This window comes from Rana temporaria, chromosome 4 (genome assembly GCF_905171775.1).
Source record: "Rana temporaria chromosome 4, aRanTem1.1, whole genome shotgun sequence".
Lineage (NCBI taxonomy): Eukaryota > Metazoa > Chordata > Amphibia > Anura > Ranidae > Rana > Rana temporaria.
Genome location: NC_053492.1, coordinates 115,932,296 through 115,956,541, shown reverse-complemented (window position 1 = coordinate 115,956,541; position 24,246 = coordinate 115,932,296). Strand labels below are relative to the sequence as shown.

At 46.6% G+C, this 24,246-nt stretch overlaps 1 protein-coding gene across 3 annotated transcripts in view; it reads right to left on the bottom strand.

The window, feature by feature from the left end:
- The window catches only part of WDR33 (WD repeat domain 33), a 162,431-nt gene extending 138,634 nt beyond the window's left edge, over positions 1–23,797 (bottom strand). For 2 of the 3 annotated variants that reach the window (XM_040348865.1, XM_040348867.1), the window contains exon 1: positions 9,590–9,738. The gene's annotated coding sequence lies outside the window, so the exon portion shown is untranslated. Of the gene's footprint in view, positions 1–9,589; positions 9,739–23,763 lie in introns of those variants that run through there. The other variant, XM_040348866.1, reaches the window with a different exon arrangement.
- Between the last annotated feature and the right edge of the window lie 449 nt (positions 23,798–24,246).

The following is a 24,246-nucleotide window of genomic DNA, read 5'->3' as shown; positions in this document are numbered from 1 at the left end:
TACAGGCACATGGGCGTTCATGTACGTCCTTGCCTTTTAGTGGGTGGGGGGTCCGATCGGGACCCCCCCCGCTACATGCAGCGGTCGGGTTCGCTCGGGGAGCGATCCGGGACGACGGCGCGGCTATTTGTTTATAGCCGCTCCGTCGCGATCGCTCCCCGGAGCTGAAGAACGGGGAGAGCCGTATGTAAACACGGCTTCCCCATGCTTCACTGTGGCGGCGCATCGATCGGGTCATCCCCTTTATAGGGGAGACACAATTGATGACGTCAGTCCTACAGCCACACCCCCCTACAGTTGTAAACACACACTAGGTGCACCCTAACTCCTACAGCGCCCCCTGTGGTTAACTCCCAAACTGCAACTGTCATTTTCACAATAAACAATGCAATTTAAATGCATTTTTTGCTGTGAAAATGACAATGGTCCCAAAAATGTGTCAAAATTGTCCGCCATAATGTCGCAGTCACGAAAAAAAAATAAAAAAAAATAAAAATAAATAAATAAAATCGCTGATCGCCGCCATTAGTAGTAAAAAAAAAAAATTTAATAAAAATGCAATAAAACTATCCCCTATTTTGTAAACGCTATAAATTTTGCGCAAACCAATCGATAAACACTTATTGCGATTTTTTTTACTAAAAATAGGTCGAAGAATATGTATCGGCCTAAACTGAGGGAAAAAAATGTTTTTATATATGTTTTTGGGGGATATTTATTATAACAAAAAGTAAAAAATATTGCATTTTTTTCAAAATTGTCATTCTATTTTTGTTTATAGCGCAAAAAATAAAAACCGCAGAGGTGATCAAATACCACCAAAAAAAAAGCTCTATTTGTGGGGGGGAAAGGACGCCAATTTTGTTTGGGGGCCACGTCGCATGACCGCGCAATTGTCTGTTAAAGCGACGCAGTCCCGAACTGTATAAACACCTTGGGTCTTTAGGCAGCATTTTGGTCCGGGGCTTAAGTGGTTAAGCATTTCTCTATAATTTCCAAACTCATTATACGCTGAGGTGAAAGATCTAGTATGTTATGGTATTGAGGTATCAACATGCACTACAGACCAGTGTCAATTTTGACGTCAAATTTCAATTTAGTCTTTTGACTAAAATGCCATTTTAGTTTTAGTCGTATTTTAGTAGACTAAAATGGTAATAAGTTAGTCAGCTAAAAAGTTTGTCGACAAAATTAACACTGGCTGCACGATTCTGGCTAAAACGAGAATCACAATTTTTTTGCTTAGAATAATGATCACGATTCGAGGCGCAACATCTTTTATATTACACAAAAAACCTGGGCCAACTTAGATTCTTTTAATTCATTAAAAGGTATGTTTTTTCCCTTTTTATTGTGTTTGAAAGACCGCTGCGCAAATACAGTGACATAAAATATTGCAACTACTGCCATTTTAATCTTAGGGTTTCTGCTATAAAAAAAAAAAAAAAAAAAAAAAAGGTTTAGGGGCAGATCCACAGAGAGAGTACGCTGGCGTATCTACTGATACGCCGGCGTACTTTCAAATTTCCTGCGTCGTATCGTTGTTTTGAATCCTCAAAACAAGATACGACGGCATCTGGGTTAGATCCGACAGGCGTACGTCTTCGTATCCAAGATGCAATTCTTCTGCGTCCGCTGGGTGGCGTTCCTGTCGTTTTCCGCGTCGAGTATGCAAATTAGCCATTTCCGACGATCCACGAACGTACGAGCGGCCGTCGCATTCTTTTACGTCGACTCTAGTCGGCTTTCTACGGCGTATAGTTAGACCTGCTATGTTAAGTATGGCCGTTGTTCCCGCATTTAATTCGAATTTTTTTTTTTTGTTTGTGCAAGTCGTCCGTGAATCGCAGGATGGACGTAATTTACGTCCAAGTCAAAACAATAACGTCCTTGCGACGTCATTTCACGCAATGCACAGCAGGAAATTTAGGGACGGCGCATGCGCAGTTCGTTTGGCGCTGGGACGCACTTCATTTAAATGAAACGCCCCCCTACTCGCCGATTTTAATTAGGCGCCGTTACGGCGCGAGAGATACACTACGCCGCAACTTACGGCGCAAATTCTTTGTGGATTCAAAGCTGCGCCCATATAATTGTATGTGGATCTGCCCCTTAGTCTTTAAGTGGTTAAACTGACCCAATTTACAAACCAAAGTTCATCCCTTTGATCCAAGAACAAAATGTTACTTTGTTTATAGTTAACTCCTGATGTTAAGATAAAAACTTGGCAGACTGCCTGGATTAAATTTTTTTTTTTTTTTTATATGTCAGCCGTCAGAATTGAGCAGAGAACTCTCTTCACTTGTTAAATAGAATCAGGCAAATGCGGTTTTAAGATTGGGAAAGGGGTAGAATTGCAATTTTGATTTTTTTTTAACGATCGTGCAGCTCTACCCTATACCATTATGCCCAATGTATTGCTTCACACTGACCTGAAGATCTATTTTTTCCTGCTGCTGGCACCACTCTGGAGACCGCTACCCGGGATAAGAGGTGGAGTGAAGTTGGTATCACTCTGCATGGGACAGGAGCCAGAGGAGGTGTCGGCTTATGCAGTTCTTGCTCCCTACTACAGCTCCAACTTTACAAGTAAAGTCCGTCTGCGTTGCACTCTAATGTTCTGGGATGGCAGGTCAGATCGCGATCTACCAGTCACCTGGCCACGATCTAGATTGCTGACCCCCCGCCCTAGAGAACAAAATGCTGGCTGTTGCAATTTTTAACAATATTTGTGCAGCCATTTATGAAAATTTAAAGAAAAAAAGAAAAGAAAAAAGTTGTGCAAAATAATTTAGTAAATACCCGAATTTTAGTAAAATATATAAGATTGTGTTGCGTTAAGGTATCAGACATGCCAAGACGAAAAATTATGCACTAGTAAAACGGACAAACTAAGGTAACTAAGATTTTTCATACGAGACGCTTTAAAAGCTTAAAAAGTTATCATTGTATTACTCGTGATGACCCTAGAATTATTGCTCTGATATTTGCTATTTACATACATATGCGTGACCGGCATGGATGTTTGCATTTGCTGTGTTTACGCAGGGGGTATAGGGGTGCCTTTACATTTTTTTATGATTTTATTACATTTTTTGTTTTACAATTTTCCCCCATTTAACTTTAACGCTATATAACAAGGGGGCCAACAAGTCCCCTATCTTATTGTTTTGGGCAGGTGTAAGGTTTTATTGATTTTGGGAGTCTATTAAACCCCCAATCTTTCCTGCCCTCCAATTCAGGCAAACACAAGCGCTTCCCTGGCTGTAGCAGCCAGGGAATGATAGCTCTGAAAATCAAAGTGATGAAATCATTGTCACTTATGGGTTCATTAGTCACAGGGGAGATCGGGAAATGGGTGTTTTATTGCAGCACCTAAAAAAAAACATATGCATCAGAAAGTATTCTGTTGGTTGTAAATTACCACCACAAAAGGTAATTAATTGAAGTATACCTGTCGAAACAGAAATAAATATGGGAGGCACCCTAATTGAACAATTACAGTAGAGGGCAAAGCATGCAACAATACAGCACAACACATCATTTAAAGGGTCACTAAAGGAATTTTTTTTTTAATCTAAATAGCTTCCTTTACCTTACTGCAGTCCTGGTTTCATGTCCTCATTGTTCGTTTTTGCTTTCATGTTGCTGTAAATCCTCTCTGTTCTGGACACTTCCTGGTTGCCTGTTTCCTGATAACCACAGTACTGGGAGATTTCTCACGGTGGTCACTAATCAAGGAGGTGTGATTACTGTGTGTAAAACGAAACTGGATTGGTGCTGAGGAGTTTTAGACAAAGTATCACTGCTCTCTATTGGCTGACTGCCCTCTAGTGGCTCTCTGTACATCAGAGAACCAGGAAACAACAGCAAAAACGAAACTACACTGCAGGCACATTATATGATTGTTTTTTTTATCAATTTTTAATCATTTTTAAAAAGAATCAGTTAACTATTATGTCTCTATGCCCTGTAAACAGTCATTTCAGCTAAAAAAATGTTTTCCTTTAGTGACCCTTTAAAAAAAGGTAAAAAGCGCCGGTCTAATTTTTCATCCGCTAAGGTTTTTTTTTTTTTTACCTTCCAATTTTCATTTGAATAAGCCTAGAGAAATTATCTCTTAGAGCTGTAAAAATGATGTCCCATTACCATGATACCCAGACGTATAGAGGAGGTTTAAGCGTTTGTGCTTCGTTTTTGCTGCAAACAATCGCAGCGATAGTGTACACACCTTTTTTCTTTTTGTGGGGTACAGTTCTACTTTTTTTGTTTGTTCTACCATCCTGGTTGTTTGGAAGGGAGGAAAGGAGGAGAGAATGAGGGATCATGGTTTATTGTTTTACATATGTCAATCATACGGCTGACTTTATACATCTTGACTTATCGTAATGTTTCACATATACGATTCTATGTAATGTTAGAACCCCGAATCCCAAATCTACAGCAACACGTAAAAAAATATCCCCAGGTACAGTGCTGGGTACACAGGCACTCAAAAGACAAGATGCGGAACGGGTCAGTAAACTTTTCCCTCGGCACATTGCGTTTTGCATGCAATCTGGACCCGCATCAAAACCGCATGTGTTGCATGGGGGTCTACATCACTCCCCCCCCCCCCCGCTGTCTTCTGGAAGACACAGTCCCGAAAGACAGCAGGGACCATTTGGATTGCACAGCGCTACTCACGCATGCGCAGTTGGGAACCAGGAAGTATAGCCGCATCAGAGGAACGGTTGGCCTCGGGTGCCGACATCGCGGGCGCCCTGGACAGGCAAGTGTCCTTGTTTCTAAAATATATATATATAAATTTGGCGGACCTCCGCTTTAAGGAGTGGGCTGGGAAACTGGCAACCGTGTCCTTAACCGATGAATCGTCAGCTGTCAGCTTCCCCACGGAGAGCTGAATATAAAAACAAGCATTGTCCGCAATAGTAATTAAAAAAAAAAAAAAAAAAAGCATGGGGTCCCCCTCAAAATCCATACCAGACCCTTATCTGGGCACACATACACAAAAGTAAATTTATGCATGGGGGACATCTATGCATGAAATCATCAAGTGCGCTACACATAACATACCACTACGCACGTGGAAGTGAGATCAATAACTCTAAACCAGTGGTCCACAACCTCCCTGCCACCAGGGACAGGCAGCGTTGAAGACAGACGCGTCACAGAGCGGGGGATCACTTTGATTAGGACATAAAATTGATTGTTCTAGATAAACGAGTCTGACTAGAGTCTGCATATGCGTTAGCTCACACTGGAGGAGCCATCGGTGATATTTCCAGGTAATCAGAGCAGGTCTCCTGGGCAGAGTGATTTGATAGGACATACTACTAGCAATTTATCAGCTAAAGAGTAAAAAAGTGATTGCAGGGACGCTCCAGGACCCCTAGAGGGAAAAAAGAAAAGAAAAAAAAAAGGAAGGAGGGGGGCTGGAGTGAGCAGTTCAAACTTACTCAACATATTTACCATCCAGAAATACAAGAACTGAGCAAACCCATGAGGACACTAGATGTGTTTTCGGGGGTAGCCGGTCACCTCAGGGAGGTTGGGGTGTTGAGGTTGCAGCCTCAGTCTCACCTGTCCCCTGCCGCCTCTCCTCCCTCCCCTTCTTTGTGACCACAGAGAGGGAAAGGAGTAGTGTCACTGGGAGAAAGGGAGCAGGTGCCATCCATTGGTCAAAGGGTGGCAGTGAAGGTTGTGCTGGTTTTCTCACCTGCTGCCACAGCTGCGTGACCCAAAAGGCCACGGACCACCACCGAACCTGTGTCCCCGGGGGTTGGGGACCCCTGCTCTAAACTGATGACATGTTGCCTATACAAATAGGAGGGGTGAATCTCTCCAATTAGGGCACAGGCAACAAGAGAAACTTGGGAGTGTCTAACCCAGGGAAAGGCCACCTAAAGCACAGGTGCCAAAAGGGTGCCAGCGTTACATTTTTTCAGTGCCACCCAGAAGACTGTTAGGTGACATGTGCAGTCTCAGACTGGCCCAAGGGAGGATCTCCTGATAGGAATCTGTTCCCTAAAATAGAAAGCCACTGCTCCAGGGACAGATTAGAATGATTTTGATTGGTCAAAATGGACACATGCCAGCATGTGGTCAATCAGAATTAATCTGATCCACCCCAGAGGCAAGCAGGGAAAGTAAAGTGAGGCTTTAACTGTAGCAATATTACTTTTCTTTTTTAGGCCCCCCTCTTTCTCCCTGGCGATCGGGCCAGTAATACACTTCCTAGCTTAAAGCGGAGTTCCGGCCACAATTTCACTTTATAAATACCCCTGTAATACACAAGCTTAATGTATTCTAGTAAAGTTAGTCTGTAAACTAATGTCCGTTTTGTTAGGTTGTTACAGCATTTAGACACTTTATAAAATAGAAATTGACTGGGGCCATCTTAAGTGTGGGCATCATGAAGCCAGACTGTATGACTTCCTGGATTTCAGCCTTGCAGATCTCGCACATGCTCAGTGCTGCACAAGCAGTGTAATAGGTTTCAGCACCTGTACTGTCCAAGTCACATGATTCTTTGAGACTGGGGAGTGCACAGACTCCTGGAAAGTTACACCCACTACATTCCCAGGAGTTTGTGCGGTGTAGGTTAGGAAGCTTAAGCACCTAGGTGCAGGAAGTGGGAAGATTAACTATTCTGCCTAGCAACAACACTTTGAAGGCATCTAAAAAAAAAAAAAAAAAAAAAAAATGTCTTAAAGGACTAATGACATTTTTTTAAAATCTACTGATGTAATGTTATATTTATGGGTGGAACTCCACTTTAAAGGAAAACATTTTTTTTGATGAAATGCCTGTTTACAGGGTATAGAGACAGAATAGTTAACCGATTCCTTTTAAAAATGATTAAAAATAGATAAAAAGCAATCATATAATGTACCTACAGTTTCTAGTTTCGTTTTTGCATGTTGTTTCCTGCTTCTGTGATGTACAGAGCCAATACAGGGCAGTGATGGTTTGGAAAACTAAACTGATTGGTGCTGTGGGGTTTTAGACACACAGTAATCACACCTCCTTGATTAGTGACCACAGAGAGAAAGCTCCCAGTACTGTGGTTATCAGGAAACAGACAACCAGGAAGTGTGGAGATCAGAGAAGAATTACAGCAACTTGAGACCAAAAACGAACAATGAGGACATGAAAACAGCACTGCATTAAGGTAAAGGACGCCATTAAGATAAAAAAAAAAATCCTTTACAAACCCTTTAGGGTGTCTCCACTCTGGATGAGGGAGAAATGTAGACACCTTTGGACAGCAGCACTCAGTCCGGGGGGGGGGGGGGGGGGAGGGTAGAATTGTATGGAATTGACTAACAAATTAAAGCTGAACTCCAGCTAAATACTTTTTAAAGCAGAGCTAAACTCCACAATACTCGTGTCCTTTCAATCTGACATCTTCTACTCAGCTTCTTCTGGGTGCCAGGCTGTTCTCACCAGCTGCTACGGGATGACGTTAATTCTGCAAATGCCCAGGAGAGAACACATCCTGTAACAAAGGTGTTGATTGAGCTGTGCAGAAAGCTGGGAGCAGGCAGGTAGATTTCTTTTTTGCAGAAGAGACATTGCACTGTCCCTTCTGAAATAGACAACCTGCCTTCTCGCAGCTTTCAAAAGTAGGAACGTAGATCTGTTTTAAGCAGTTATGGCAACAGTTTCTTCTTTCGGGATAAAAGATTTACATAAATATAAGCCGACGATTGTAATCTCCTCCGACAGTGTTAAAGCAGAGCTTTACCCATACATTGTTCTTCAACAGTCCATGTTAACTTCCCTTTCCTTCCCGTCCTTTTAAAGCGGGAGTTCACCCAATTCGTTATTTTTTTCTATTTTCCCCCTTAGATTCCTGCTCGTTGTGTCTAGGGGAATCGGCTATTTGTTTTAAAATATGATCCGTACTTACCCGTTTTCGAGATGCATCTTCTCCGTCGCTTCCGGGTATGTGCTGCGGGACTGGGCGTTCCTTCTTGATTGACAGTCTTCCGAGAGGCTTCCGACGGTCGCATCCATCGCGTCACTCGTAGCCGAACGTCGGTGCGGCTCTATACTGCGCCTGCGCACCGACGTTCGGCTTCTTTTGGAAAATCGTGACGCGATGGATGCGACCGTCGGAAGCCTCTCGGAAGACTGTCAATCAAGAAGGAACGCCCAGTCCCGCAGCCCATACCCGGAAGCGGCGGAGAAGATGCATCTCGTAAACGGGCAAGTACGGATCATATTTTAAAACAAATAGCCGATTCCCCTAGACAAAACGAGCATGAAGCTAAGGGGAAAATGTGTTCGCTATGGGTGAACCTCCGCTTTAAGAGCATCTGGATGCTGGGAGTTTAGGTCATGTGACCGCTGTGTATGGCTGCCACAGCAGTCACATGACCAAAGAAGAGGATCTGAGCTACTCTGTGCAAAGCCACTGCACACAGCAGGCAAGTATAATCTTTAGCAAAAAAAAAAAAAAAAAAAAAAAAAAAAAAAAAAAAACATGGGACTTTAGTATCACTTTAAAGTGGTTGTAAACCCTTACAGACCACTTTTTGCTACAGGTAAGCCTATCAGGCCATGGCTTAGAGCGCTGATCGGGAGTTTACCGCGAGTACGTTCAACAAATACACACCAATTTTTTTTTTTAACAAGCCAACGCCTCCCGACATTTAGCCCATGTGTACCCAGCTTTAGGGCAAGTTTACACCTAAAGGCGGTGCAGGAAAGGTGCCTTCCGAGTGAGTTTCCTGCTCCGCAATCAAAAATTTACTACCTTTGCACTCTGCTGCAGGTGCCAACACAGATCGCAAACCAAGTGCCTTTGTGGCACCAGAACTACAGTATCATGTGATTTGGTGCGGTGCATATTTTTTAAAAATAGTTTTCTTGCATTCTGGTGCGATATGCAGCCCATTTATATCAAAACAGCACTGCAGAGTAATGAGCAAGAACACGGACCACATCCCTGCAGGATTCTGTTGTGAACTCTGCCTGGGTGGAAATGAAGGTGTACTACAGACATCACACGGTTACTACAAAACATTGGAGGGAATATAACTGAAGCATACAGAATGTGGAGAAGTTGTGCAAGGCAACCAATCAGCTTCTCTCTTAAAAACTGTTTTGCTTAGCTTTAAAAATAAAATGCTAGACGTTGATTGGTTACCATGCACATTAGCTCCAGAGTCTGGCTGCTTTGTAAATTTCCATCAGTGGACTATTAATTAAACCGATGGAATGAACCAGCTAAAGCACCTTTGCTTACTCCAGCGGCAGCTACAACAAGCACCTCCCTGCCAGAGTCCACAGGCCTCAGTAAGGCCGCCTCCATGACACCCCGCAGCCTTCTCACTGCCACAGCCACCAGAAGGTGAAGGAAAGCTCGCTGCTCACCACAAAGGCATGGCGGACACATTGCCCTCAATAGCGTCAACTTTCTGTATCATTTGACGTCAGCGTGTACTATCTACCACTGGGCTGTTCAGCAACGGGAACACACCGCCTCTCAATTCATTGAGGCCCCGTCGTGTATATGAAGCTAATAAGGAAAGATATAGTACGAATACGACTCCCCGGCCACCATTTCGCTCTTACACACCCCGTACGGCCACGACTCTGCTGCCTACACCGTTCTTCAAGCCGTTCGTCTCCGCTTCCGGTTCCGGTCGCGGCCTTTCTCTCTCAGTCGTGCTAAACCGCGGTCGGCCATTAATCACGTGAACTTTCTGTGCCCGCCCCTTCCTACACTCGCTGCTTTTCCAAATCACGCTTGAATACTTTTTTTTTCCCACAACAGGTGAACTTTATTAACAAAAAAGACACGAACACAAAATCTCATATAGAATGATAGAGAAGCTCAATTGGTAAAGCACCGAGGGCCTCAAGTCCATGATACAAGAAACGGTCATAGATTACGGGCCCTGACATCACAAAAGGATCACACATATAATTTAGTGTTCAACTGGCTACACATTATACTATTTTCTTGTAAATGTTCCTTTAGATTTACCAAAACCATATAGTATTATGTCAAAACTAAACACCTTCAAATTGTATGTATTCAGGCAGTTCTTTGTACTACATAGTTGAAGGTAAATCTAAAGAAAATTGAACAAAAAAATATATAATGTGTGGCCAGCTTTAGGGTACTTTCACACTGAGGTGCGCCGGCAGTAAAGCGCCACTATTTTTTGCACCGTTTTTCCGTCGTGTTTGCTGCGATTTTCAGGCGCTAGCGTGCAGATTTTAACCCCCCCTATTGGCTGAAAAAGGGTTAAACCCGCCCGCAAAAATGCTGCTTTGCAACGTTTTGGAGGCACTACCCTATTGATTTCATTGGACAGGGGTGCTATAGGAGCGGTATTTTTACTGCGCCTCAAAGAAGCGGCTGGCAGGACTTTTTTTAGTGTCCCGCCAGCGCAATGCTCCAGTGTGAAAGCCCTCAGGCTTTCACACTGGATAGAAAGGAGCGGCTCTTTCAGGTTGCATTGCAGGCGCCATTTTTAGCGCAATAGCGCCTCAGTGTGAAAGCAACCTTAAAGACAGCAGACATTCAACAGGGTTTAGTCAATGTCTATGGGCCTAATACAAGACTGCAGACATGATACAGGAGATGGTCAGAGACTGTAGACATAATACAAGAGGTGATCAGAGACTGCATACACGATACCAGAGATCATCAGAGACTGCAGACATGATACAAGACATAGTTAGAGAATGCAGACATGATACAAGAGATGATCAGAGACTGCAGACATGATACAAGACATAGTTAGAGAATGCAGACATGATACAAGAGATGATCAGAGACTGCAGACATGATACAAGAGATGATCAGAGACTACATACATGATACAAGAGATGATCAGAGACTACAGACATGATACAAGAGATGATCAGAGACTGCAGACATGATACAACAGATGATCAGAGACTGCAGACATGATACAACAGATGATCAGAGACTGCAGACATGATACAACAGATGATCAGAGACTGCAGACATGATACAAGACATAGTTAGAGAATGCAGACATGATACAAGAGATGATCAGAGACTGCAGACATGATACAACAGATGATCAGAGACTGCAGACATGATACAAGAGATGATCAGAGACTGCAGACATGATACAAGAGATGATCAGAGACTACAGACATGACACAAGAGATGATCAGAGACTACAGACATGATACAAGAGATGATCAGAGACTGCAGACATGATACAAGAAACATGATAAAAGAGATGGTCAAAGACTGCATACATGATACAAGAGATGGTCAGAGATTGGAGACATGATACAATAGATGGTCAGAGACTGCAGACATGATACAAGAGATGGCCAGAAATTGGAGACATGATACAAGAGATGATCAAAGACTGCAGACATAATACAGCAGGGATCCTCAAACTAAGCCCCCCAGCTGTTGTGGAACTATACATCCCACGAGGCATTGTAACACACTGACATTCACAGACATGACTAGGCATGATGGGAATTGTAGTTCCTGAACAACTGGAGGGCCGTAGTTTGAAGACCCATGTAATACAGAAATGTTGGTTTTTATTAAAGTGTTTCTTTGCTTCAACCCTTAATTTACTATAATCATTAACTTCTTTTTCTTATTCTCCATTTAATTATTATTTTCAGACAACAAGCACCTCCCTGCCAGAGTCCATATGAGGCCGCTTCCATGACACACCGCAGTCTTCTCACTTCCACAGACTCTGGAAGGTGAAGAGATTGCAGATGTTGGAATACAATGTTTATTTGTATTTTATGCAACAACTACTACATCAATATAAGTATTTAGTAAAGATATATTCTTCTGCCAGTAGATGGCAGTGTTTATAAGTTTGTGGCTGCATCTATGGTTAAACGCTATGGCCCAGATTCACGTACGACTTACGCGATGTATCTTCTGATACGCCGCGTAAGTTCTAGGATGCACCGTCGTATCTATGCGCCTTATTCTTGAAACAAGATACGCCTGAATTTTGGCTTGATTCGACCGACGCAAGTCTCCTACGTCGTCGTATCCTGGGTGCATATTTACGCTGGCCGCTAGGGGCGCTTCCATTGATTTACACGTCAAACATGTAAATGACTTAGATACGCCGATTCACGAATGTACTTGCGCCCGTCGCAGTAAGCAACGCCGTTTATGTAAGGCGTACGTCCAGCGTAAAGTTATCCCACCTAAAGCAGGGGTAAGTCATGTTAGGGTATGGACGTCGGAACAGCCGTCGTATTTTACGTAAGTTGTACGTGAATGGGGCTGGGCGTAGGTAACGTTCACGTCGTACGCATTGAGCCGTCGTATCTTAGGGAGTATATGCAACGTGATTCTGAGCATGCGTGCGCATGCGCCGTTCGTTCGGCCATTCATTTACATGGGGTCACAGTTAATTTTAATACAACACGCCCACTACCTTCCCAATTTGAATTAGGCGGGCTTACGCTGGCCCATTTAGGCTACGCCGCCGTAACTTAGGGAGCAAGTGCTTTGTGAATACTGGTCTTGCCTCTCTATGTTACGTCGGCGTAGCGCATATGAGATACGCTACGCCCGCTCAAAGATACGCCGCTGTACGTGAATCTGGCCCTAAATCTTTTCTCTATTATAAAGTTCCTGTTTCCTGTCTGCAGTTAAAGACAAGCTCCAGGGTCCTCCAAAAAAAAAAGTCAGCAACTACAAATACTGTAGCTACTGACTTTTAATATAAGGGCGCTTACCTGTCCAGGGATCCTGCAATGTCCTCATCAAAACCGATTCTTACATTGGCTTTAGGTGCAGGTACCGCCATCTCTAGTAAGAGAGAACAGCCTGTTTCCTACTGCACATGTGCGAGTCGTGCTGCGCCTTGTCAATGGACCCGTAGTCTTCTGGGATCTGTGATGTGTCTCAGAAGACTCTGGGGAAAGGAAGGGGTCTGACTTCTGGCTCAAAATACCCCCAAATGTGGCAGTGGAGGCGAGGAGGATGCAAGAAAGCAGAGCTTCCCCTTTTGGGTGGAGTTCTGCTTTAAGCAGCAAAAAAGCCCCTGTGGACTATGCCCTGTCTCTTCTGTAGGGCTATTTCTAACAGTGGACATAATACAACAGACGATCAGAAACTGTGGACATGATACAAGACATGGTCAGAGACTGCAAGTGTGCTGCAGGAGACTGTGAACATGATATAGGAGTTTTTGAAGCCTAGTAACCTAGTGGCCCAAACCTGCGGATCAGGGATCGTCCGGAAATGAGGCAGAGCCAGATTTCGCCACAGGGGCTGCACCGGGGACCATCTATTCTCCCGAGAGAAATGCTTCCTAGCCACCACCCAAACTCTATACGTAGTAGCAGTAGGAGTCGGTACAGACTCATATGCACGAGTGCCCCTGTAAGCCAGGTTCCCTAGATCCATCATTGAGCCTATGCAAGCAGCTTCCAGACACACCAATATATGGACACCAATAAGGCTGCCCAGTAATACACCTGAAGGTTGGGCATAGCGAGACTACTCGACTGCGTAGGGAGTTGGAGAGAGGATCTAGCAAGCCTAGGGACTGCTCCCCCCAAATAAAGGAAATAATGCATTTATCTACATCTCCAAAAAAAGGAAACTGGAATCCACACCGGGCAATTGCGGAACACATAGAGGAATTTGGGCAATAGGACCATCTTAAAAATGTTAATGCGGCCAAGGAGATTCAAGGGAAGCCCAGACCACGCCAGGCACCTCTCCTGTAGGTTAGTCAACAGGGGAAGAACATTCCGGGCATAGTACTGGGTTATGTCACTACCACCCCCAGATACTTAAACTCGCTAACCCAACATAGGGGAGACAGGGCAGAAAGGGCAGGTGCCAGTGGAAATATAACCGACTTGGACCAATTTATTTTGACCCCTAAATATTTACCAAAGATTTCAAATGTGTCAAGGGCAGCCAAAAGCGAGGGGCCCCGCGTCGTTCAGATACAACAGGGCATCGTCGGGATATAGGGATATCCTCTCCTCAAGCTTCCCCACCACAAGCCCACGAATCCTCCGGGATTCCCTGATCAAAATTGCCAGAGGCTCCAGTGCCAAAGCAAAGAGACCAGGGGAGAGAGGACACCCCTCCTGAGTGCCTCTGAACAACGGAAAGGAATCCGAAACCCACCCATTAGTATGGACCCGCGCCCTTGGACTTCCGTACAGCATCTTTATCCAGTGGATAAAATTAGGGCCAAAGTCGAAACCATGTAGGACCTCCCACGGATATTCCCATTAAACTGAATCAAAGGCCTTTTCGGCGTCAAGAGAAGTGACTACGCGAGATCGGGTCAAGTCATGGGTTAAGGGGAGATTCAAAAATAGGCGTTGAATATTGATGTCAGTGCCCTTGCCCGGTCTGGTCTACATGTACCAGCTCAGAGATTACACCAGACAAACACACGGCAAGAATTTTAGCAAGGACCTTAGCGTCCACATGAGGGGTCAAGTCCTGGGGAAAAAAAGTGTGGGAACTCCCACCCAAGATCCACTCCGCAACCAAAATAAATAAATGATACGCGCATATGCATAATTACTAAACCGCATGTTTTTTTTTTTTCGATCCACTGTACCTTAGTAATCCTTTATGTTACTGGCCGCTTCCTGTATATGGATTCATCGGGTAGTGTGCGGGTATTCCGTCACTTCCTCGATGCCGCAATGTCTCCTGGGAGCTTTTGTCATTGTTCCCAGGAGACATTGCGGAGGTCTGCCGCGAGTTATTGTGGGATTTAGAAAGAACTTGCTTGGGAACATTGCGGCATCGAGGAAGTGACAGAATACTACCCGATGAATCCATATACAGGAAGCGGCCAGTAACATAAAGGATTACTAATGTTCGCCTGCCCCTGACTCGAGCTGGGCATCACCGCTTAGTGAAGGATTTTCTCGGGCGGCTCGGGTGCTCTCGGCTGCTCTTACCTCCCTGCAGTCCCCCAATAGCTCCATGCACCTCGAGTGATTTCCCCCTCCAGAACCTTCCTAGGGCCCTCCGCCGTGCACAGGGAAGTCGACAGACCTCAAAACTTCCCTCGAGTTCAGAAGACGTGTAACGGGCCCTAGAGCGCTAGACCCCCCGGAAGAACTAGGAAAACCTATCATTAATACTCTCTGGGGACATGAGCACATGCCCTCCCTCATCCCGAATCCCAGCTATATGTGTGAAAGGGATTTGCCCCCTGGCCAGCCACGCCAGCAACCGGCCATTTTTATTCCCATATTCAAACACCCTCTGAATTGAGTGTAGCATGGCTTTCTTAGTTTGGTCAATCCGACACAAGGAAAGATCCCGAAGGACCCGCTGCCACTCATAATATTTAGCATCAGAGGGGGAAGCCACAAATTCCCTCTCACACCTCCCAGACTCCTCCTCCCTATCCACCAAAGTCTTATCCCCTACCTTCTGTGACAAGGAAATCCGGGAGATGTACTCACACCTAACATAAGCCTTAGGCTGCATTCACACCTAGGCGTAGGCAATAGCGTCGTTTTCCGGCGGTTTTTTTAGGCGTTTTTTTCGCGCGTATTCATGCTAATATGCGCGTTTGCATACAGCGTTGTCCGACGTTTTTGTACTTAGACGTTTTTTTTTTAGCCAATAGGAAAAACTATCATCTTTTCATCACTTGTTGCTATGTTGGTAGATTTTTTTAATCTTCTGCATGGGCGACAAGTTCTATTGACAAAACGCCCGTAGCAAACGCTTGTTGTCGCGCAATACGCGCGTATCTGGCGTTTTACATTGATTTCAATGGAAAACCAAAAAACGCTCAAATACGCGCATATCGCGCGTATTGCGCGACAAAAAAGGGTCCGGAACTTCTTTTGACTACAGGCGATGCGCGTCAGGCGCATCAGCGTGCAGATGTGAACCATCCCCATTGACTTTCATTGCTTTTCGTCCCTCTGGCGTTTGTTCGCGTCGCGCTACATGCGACAAAACGCGAAGGTGTGAATGGGGTCTTAAAGGAATCCCATCGAACACCGGAGCTGGCCAATTCCTGATTCAGGGTCCAGTAATTACAGATAGATTCCTCCATGCCCTCCTGGATCGTAGCATCCAAAGCCCAATCCCGGGACAAGCGCCACAACCTCAGACCCCCCGTCTCCACAAGGGACACCATGAGACAGATGGGGGCATGATTAGAGATTCCTCTAGACAGGCGACAGGCATCCCGAGCCCAGTTAAGTGCCGTTACAGAGGCAAACACCAGGTCGATGCGAGATAGAGTCCTATATGTGGCCCAACAGAAAAGTGCAGCCTGTCCAGATTGCTGGAAGGAACCATATTAAAATCCCCAAAGATATAAAAGTTAGGAGTATCATATGCCAGGACAATCCCCATTAAGTCATACAGTATTTGTATTGAAGCTGGCAGGGGCAAATAAACTCCAGCCAACACCAATTGCTTATCATATAAACTAGCATGTAGAACCCCCGGGATCCATGCGCATCCCCAAAAGCTGGAAAGGCAAAGACTTCCTAACGAGTACACTGACTCCACGGGCATAACACGAGTAAGTGGAATGGTAGGCTGACCCAATCCAAGACCTTCACAAAGGCACAGACTCTAGAGCCCGTCAAGTGGGTTTCCAACAGAATACAAATATGTGGAGCAGCTTTCTGTAGATACTGAAACACCAGGGACCTCTTAATTGCCGAATTAAGGCCCTGGGTGTTCCAGGAAATAATCTTTAGCTGAGCCATGATACCCCGGAACATAAGTACTCCAGCAGTATAACAAAAGGAGGCGAGGCACGAAGATCCAGGGGGCAGATCGGGGCAGATCCCATACCCCCACGCCATCCCCCAGAACATCAGTCAAAAAACCTGTAGGACAAAAAGGTTATGCATGTCATGTCAGGGTAGGCGAAGGCAGAACCCCAAAAAAGCCACAACCACAGCATAGTGAACAAACCACCCCACCCCGCAACCCCATCCCAATCATGGAGAGCATTAACCCCCAAACTACAGACAACTGGTCTGTTAAAACAAGTCAGTAGTAGAGAGGGCTATGAACCAGAAGAATCCGCACCCAAGTTCAGGTGTCGGTCCAACACCGGAGTTTTAGGTCACCTGTGGCCAGGTGACAAGTTCACCCCGTAGGGGTCAGGGATGCACCACAGGGAAGTGAACCCTATAGCCGACTACTGCTGGCAGGGAGGAAGCGTAACCCAAGATCACCCAGGGCGCGGAGTCTAAGACCCAGTTTTGTATTCACCAGAGCCTTTGATGGTAAGGATGGTCTTGGCCGCAACTGGGTCCAGGTCGCGTTCCCGGGATTCCTTAAGTCACACTCCGCAGGGAGAAGGGGGAAGCAGCCAGCAGGACAAACAGTGGTGATGGACAGGCCGAGGTCAGGGCAACAGGCAGACAAGGATAACCGTGGGACATGCAAATAGTCAGGGGCACAGGCAGACAAGGAAGTCGGGGACAAGCCAAAACGGTACACGGAAAGATGATCGTAGCACTCTGCAAACAGGAACTAGCAAACTACACTGCAGACAGGAACTAAGCATAGGAACACTGTTGAACAGCACTGCAGACCTGTAGAGCAACGGTTAATATAGGCTTCCTGGGATGGACTAGGGTGGAGCCATACAGGAAGAGGAAGTGATAAAAAGGGAAACCAGAACAGGGTCAGCCTCTAATGAACACATGGAGATCAGGTAAGCAAACAGACTTGATGCATATTCATGACACGGAGATGCTGGCCACCACATATCTGCAAAAGGGAAAATACCCATAGTAGCACATATTCTCCTTAGCTATACCAGAGGTGCAAAAGGATAATTCACAGTACCAAGGGCAGTCCGGTATATGGCAAAACAAATATGGAGGAACAGGGCATCACAGAAACAACAAGTGGTGAGCAGTCCAACTTCACCTGCAAGCAGGGGCACATACTGTAACTTATAACGTTACAGTACCTGAGAAGCAGTGATAGTTCCGATAGTCTATAGCAGTGTTTCTCAACTCCAGTCCTCGAGGCGCCCCAACAGGTCATGTTTTCAGGATTTCCCTCAGATAAAACGGCTGTGGTAACTGCTAAGGCAGTGAAACTGATCAAATCACCTGTGCAAAATAATGGAAAGCCTGAAAACATGACCTGTTGGGGCGCCTTGAGGACTGGAGTTGAGAAACACTGGTCTATAGGACAGAGCTCCCTGGGATCCAGCCAGAACAGCATCAACAGGCGGCTAGATTATTAAGGGAGGTAGTCCATAGCCATGAGCCAGGAACAAGGGGAGCAAAGCTTCCATCTCACACTCGCGGGCCACCTCCCCCTCATCAGCGATGCGGTGGTAAGGTGTCAATCCAGGAGGAGGTAAAAAACCTGGTTGTCTCCCTGTCCTGCATGCGAAGACGTGCAGAAAACAGCATGCTGTAGCGAATAGCGCAGGCTCGCAACAGGGCCTTTACTTGGTCAAATGATTTCCTCTGTTTCTGGGTCTCAAGCGAATAATCCGGAAAGATGAGTAGCTTCTTCCACGCCGCTCGCAGCACTTCATCCCGGTCCCGGAAATTCAGAAAACGGAGGATAAAAGTGCGGGATGGACCCCCCACAGGGTTCGGCTTAGGGGGGACCCGATGAGCCCTCTCCACGAAATAATAGGGGGAGAAGTGTGCGTCGGGCAAAAGATCACGCAAAAAGGTCCTCCACAAACACTGCCAGGTTCTGGCCCTCCACCAAACCAACTATCCGGAGATTATTCCTGCGATTCCGGTTCTCTGCATGATCAACTTTATACTCCAGGGCTTTTACCTTGTTCTGCATGGCCCGGATAGCGGAGGAGTGCTCAGTCACCGAATCCTCCACAGCACTCACCTGCTCCTCCACCTGTGACTCGAGTGCGGATCTTATCATCAATGTCCTGCCGCATGTGTCCCATCTCGAGCTGAACCGCCTCAATCTTGGCCGTTAGCGCCGCTTGGCAAGTGGCAATCGCGGTCATAATGTCCGCCACAAAGCTGGGCTGAGGCGGTGCTTCTTCTGGCAGCGAAGAATCACTCGGCATGTCCGTCTGAGACGCCATATTGATGCCCTTCCCGCCTCGAGGGCTCACACAGGCCGCAGGAGGTTCAAGTTGGATCTCCTCTAGCGGCGGAAAACGAACCGGCTTTCCCTAGCCAGATCCTCCCTTGTGCGAGCGGGATCACATCTGTGTAGGGCCCGGTCAGCAAAGCCCCAAGATACAGCCAGGAGACGGATTACATCTCAGGCAGCCAGCAGAGCTCTGAGAAGTGCGACCGCTCAGGCCTCCATCTTGGCCACACCCCCCCATGCCAAATTTTAAATAAAAAACACTGGCATGGGTTCCCCCTCCAAGAGCATATGAGGCCCTTAGGTCTGGTATGGATTTTAAGGGGAACCCCTACGCCGAAAAAAATCCATACCAGACCCTTATCCAAGCACGCAGCCCGGCTGGTCAGGAAAGGGGGTGGGGACGAGTGAGCGTAGGTAGGTGCTTTGCGGCCCCCCACCCCAAAGCACTGTGTCCCCATGTTGATGGGGACAAGGGCCTCTTCCCGACAACCCTGGCCGTTGGTTGTCGGGCCGGGAGCTTATCGGAATCCGGGAGCCACTTTAATAAGGGGCCCCCAGATCCCGACCCCCCCACCCTAGGTGAATGAGTATGGGGTACATCGTACCCCTACCCATTCACCTGCAGGAAAAAAAACCCACTATACACAGGTTTTAAAAGTAATTTATTAGGCAGCTCCGGGGGTCTTCTTCCAACTTCGGGGTCTTCTTCCGACTTCGGGGGTCTCTTCTTCTGCTCTCCGGTGCCTTCTTCCTTCTGCCGTTCTTCTCCGCTGTCTTCTTGCCGCTCTTTTACTAGCAGGGGGGCCCGGTCTTCCTCGTCGCCTTCTTCCCTCTTCTCCGGTGTCCTTCTGCCGGGCACCACTATCTTCTTTCAGCTCTTTTACTATCGGCGGGCCGGTCTTTCACGTCGTCTTCATCCCTCTTGTCTTCTTCGATGTTGACACGCCGCCTCCTCCCGCTGTAATGCCGGGGGCGCGGTGCGCAGCGATTTATATAGGCCTCTTATGACGTCACAGTCCCAGCATGCTCCGGGTGGTGACGACATAAGAGGGCGGGGTCACCGTTTTTTTATTTAAATTTGGCGTGGAGTTCCCCCTCAAGATTCATACCATATACAGTGCCTGGTATTGGCAGGTATCCAAGTTTTCGCACTGTACAAATGCAGCTGATCGCTGTGCCTGAAATCTTGAATTTCAGCAGAAATAAACACGCTTTTAACTGAGGCAGAACAACCGCCCGTGTGAAAGAGGCCTTATGAAGTCGGAATGCTGATGATGATCCCTCAACCATTTTTTGAAGGTCGTCTTTGCTTTTATATGCAATTTTACATTGGAGTTAAGCCACCCTGTACTTTTGTTCGCTCTTTTAAATTTATTACCCAATGGGATGCATTGGCTAATGCCCTTATTTAATATGCTCTTAAAGCAAACCTATCTCGCCTCCATGTTCTTTGTTCCTAAGATTTTATACCAATTCATGCCTTCTAGCAAGGTTCCTAGTTTAGGGAAGTTGGCTCTTTTGAAATTCAGTGTCTTTGAATTCCCCTTCAGAACCTGGGCTTCCAGGGAAACAATGTGCAGCAGTATTCACCCTTGATCGGATGATCAAGGAAGGCATACATGCCGCAAGATGTACACCGAGTCGCATCTTCACACCCACTGGGCATTGTAGCTACTAATTTAATGAGGATTGGGGATGATAACCCTGTCCAAATTACCTAACAACTAGCTTCCTGACACTAATACTCAACAAGACAATACACAGGTACTCAACAAGACAATACACAGGTACTCGCAGACCCACATGCTCACACACACTCCCAATACACAAGTACTAACGATTCACACACACTACTCAGACAACACTCGGGTACTGTCAGAAACCATGAATCAGACCGAGACAGAAGTACAGTTAAATCAAACTTGTTTAATAATAATAATAATAAAAAGATAAACAGATTAAGCGTAGTCAAAGCATAGCCAGAGTTCAGGAACTGGATCAGATAGTCAGCCAAGCCAAATGTCAGAGGGCCAGAGAAGAACGTGTAGAACAGCAAGTGGGATCAGAAGCCAGAAAGGACGTCAGCCAAGCAAGTCTTGAACAGGAACGCAGGAGATAGTCTCTGTGATGTTGACCAAGGCGAAGGCAGAGAGCAACTGAACTGGAAGGCTTAAGAAGGAAAAGGGAGTTACCGCTCCGGGTGGGTATGCTAAGCAATCAATGTCTTTTCAGGAGATCAAGGGTGCCGGAACTAATCGATAGTGTGAAACGCGTAGGCTGCTATCCCCATCTTTTGCTGTGTTTTGTAGTGCTATTTTTTATCTGTTTTACAATAAAGACAACAATCAAGGTTTTTTTGGAGTGCGGCTGTCCACTCAAAATGTTCTACTACTTAGAAGGCTGAGGCCGGGTTCACACTGGTGCGACACGACACTAGTACTACTTTGGATCCGACTTTGCCCTGCGACTTGAAGTCATATGTCTGACTTTCAATGACTTGGATCCCTGCCAATACCAGGCACTGTGTTTGATATGAATCTTGAGGGGGAACTCCACGCCAAATTTTAATAAAAAAACGGCATGGGTTCCCCCTCCAGGAGCATACCAGGCCCTTGGGTCTGGTGGGGATTTAAAGGGGAACCCCCTACGCCGAAAAAACGGCGTGGGGCTCCCCCCAAAATCAATACCAGACCCGTATGCGAGCAGCAGCCGACCGGTCAGGAAAGGGGGTGGGGACGAGCGAGTGCCCCCCCTACTTAACCGTGCCAGGCCGCATGCCCTCAACATGGGGAGGTAGGGCCCCCCCACCCCAAGGCAACCTGTCCCCATGTTGATGAGGACAGGGCCTCTTCCCGACAACCCTGGCCATTGGTTGTCGGGGTCTGCGGGCGGGGGGGGCTTATCGGAATCTGGGAGCCCCCTTTAACAAGGAGGCCCACAGATACCGGCCCCCACCCTAGGTGAATGAGTATGGGGTACATCGTTCCCCTACCCATTCACCTGGAGGAGGAAAAGTGTCAAAAAAAATAAACACACTACACAGGTTTTTAAAATCATTTATTAGTCAGCTCCGGGGGTCGTCTTCTGACTTCGGGGGGTCTTCTTCCATCCATTCTCCGCTCTCCTCTTCTGCTCTCCGCACTCCCCGGTACTTCTCCCACTCTCCGGTGCCTTCTGCCGGGCTGCGCCGTCGCTATCTTCTTTGTAGCCCTTTCACTAGCGGCGGCGGCCAGCCCGGTCTTCCTTTACGCCTTCTTCCTCATCGCCTTCTTCCTGGTGGTGACATCACCACCCGGAGCATGCTGGGACTGTGACGTCATAAGAGGCCTATATAAATCGGTGTGAGCCGCGCACCCGGCATTACAGCGGGAGGGAGCGTCTAGTCAACATCCAAGAAGGGAAAAAGGCGATGAGGAAACCGGGGAGAGCAGAAGAAGAGAGCGGAGAAGACGGAAGAAGACCCCCAGAGAAGTCAGAAGAAGACCCCCGGAGCTGACTAATAAATGATTTTAAAAACCTGTGTAGTGTGTTTATTTTTTTTACACTTTTCCTCCATTTGAATGTGTAGGGGTACAATGTACCCCATACTCATTCACCTAGGGTGGGGGGCCGGTATCTGGGGGCCCCCAGATTCCGATAAGCCCCCCGCCAGCAGACCCAGACAACCAACAGCCAGGGTTGTCGGGAAGAGGTCCTGTCTGCACCAGACTCAAGGGCCTGGTATGCTTCTGGAGGGGAAACCCATGCCGTTTTTTTTGTTAAAATTTGGCGTGGAGTTCCCCCTCAAGATCAGCACAGTACAAGTCGCATGCCAAAGTCGGAGCGTGCAAGACTGCTTTCCGACTTTGATCCGACTTCAATGATATTCAATGGAGTGAAGTAGGATCAAAGTGGGACCAAAGTAGTACAGGGAGCATTTTCAAAGTCGCTCCGACATGTGTCGGACCAGTTAAGTTGGGGAAACATTCATTTTCACACCTCATGCGACATGAGCTCCCAATGTTGGAGCGTTTGTCGGTCTAGTGTGAACCCAGCCTTAAGTAGGCAGGACTGACGAGCAGGATCATCAACAGGTGAGTCACTGTGGAGAGATAGGCCCCTTTCACACGGGGCGGATCAGTAATGATCCGCCCGTGCACCTCCGCTTGCTCAGCGGGGATCGCTCCGTTGATCCCCGCTGAGCCGGCAGATGACAGGGTGATCCCCGCACACTGTGCAGGGACCGCCCTGTCTTTTCTCCGCTCCCCCCTATGGGGGGATCCGATGAACACGGACCGTATGTCCGTGTTCACCCGATCGACGGATGGAAAAGTAGGTTTTTCCTCCGTCACACTTTGGCGGATCGGAGCGGGTCGGATGTCAGCGGGCATGTCACTGCTGACATCCGCTGGTCCATAGAGGAGCACGGAGCGCCCGTACAGGTCCGCAAAAAAAACTGACAGGCGGACCTGTACGGGCGCTCCATGTGAAAGACCCCATAGAAGCTTGAAATTAGCCGACAGCTGAGCGGCCAGCTCAAATAAGGAAGCCCAGCCCTGACAGGTACTCACAATACACAGGTACTACTGACACTAATACTCAATATAGCCCACGCGCACTCGCAGCACTCATGTGCTTACCATACACAGGTACACACTCACCCTACACAGGTACTTGACCCCTGTTAGAACCTCCTGTTTTCCACTCTGTTTTTTTTAACTTACCACTTAGTCCAGTTCCACTGGTCTAAGTTCCAGCAGGCTCACAATGAGTTCTACAGAAAGTTATATAGGCCTCAAGCACCTGTGACCAATTAACCAATCCCCTTAATTAGTAGGCTGAAGGAAGCAAAACAAATTATTAAAAAAAGATGTTTAAAAAGTGACAGAAAAGGGTGTTAAAAAGTTTCAAGGAAAAGCCCCCCAAAAAAACTAAAAATGTAACCCAGCAATCACCAGCAGTCACAATCAAAACTTGTTCACACTCTCCACTAAAGGTCCCCACTGTTTAGCTTCCAACCAGCATAAATTGCTGCATTTGTACATTTTTAAAGCCAATATAAAGGAATAATAGAGGTAAAAAAAGCCCTTGTGGATTTAATTAACCTTTTTTTTGGTTAATTCTGCTTTAAGGGGGTTTGACAGGGTGTGTGTCCTATGCCTTCATACGTTTGCTAGTAGGTGTCCCTTATTCCCATCTCAAAATGT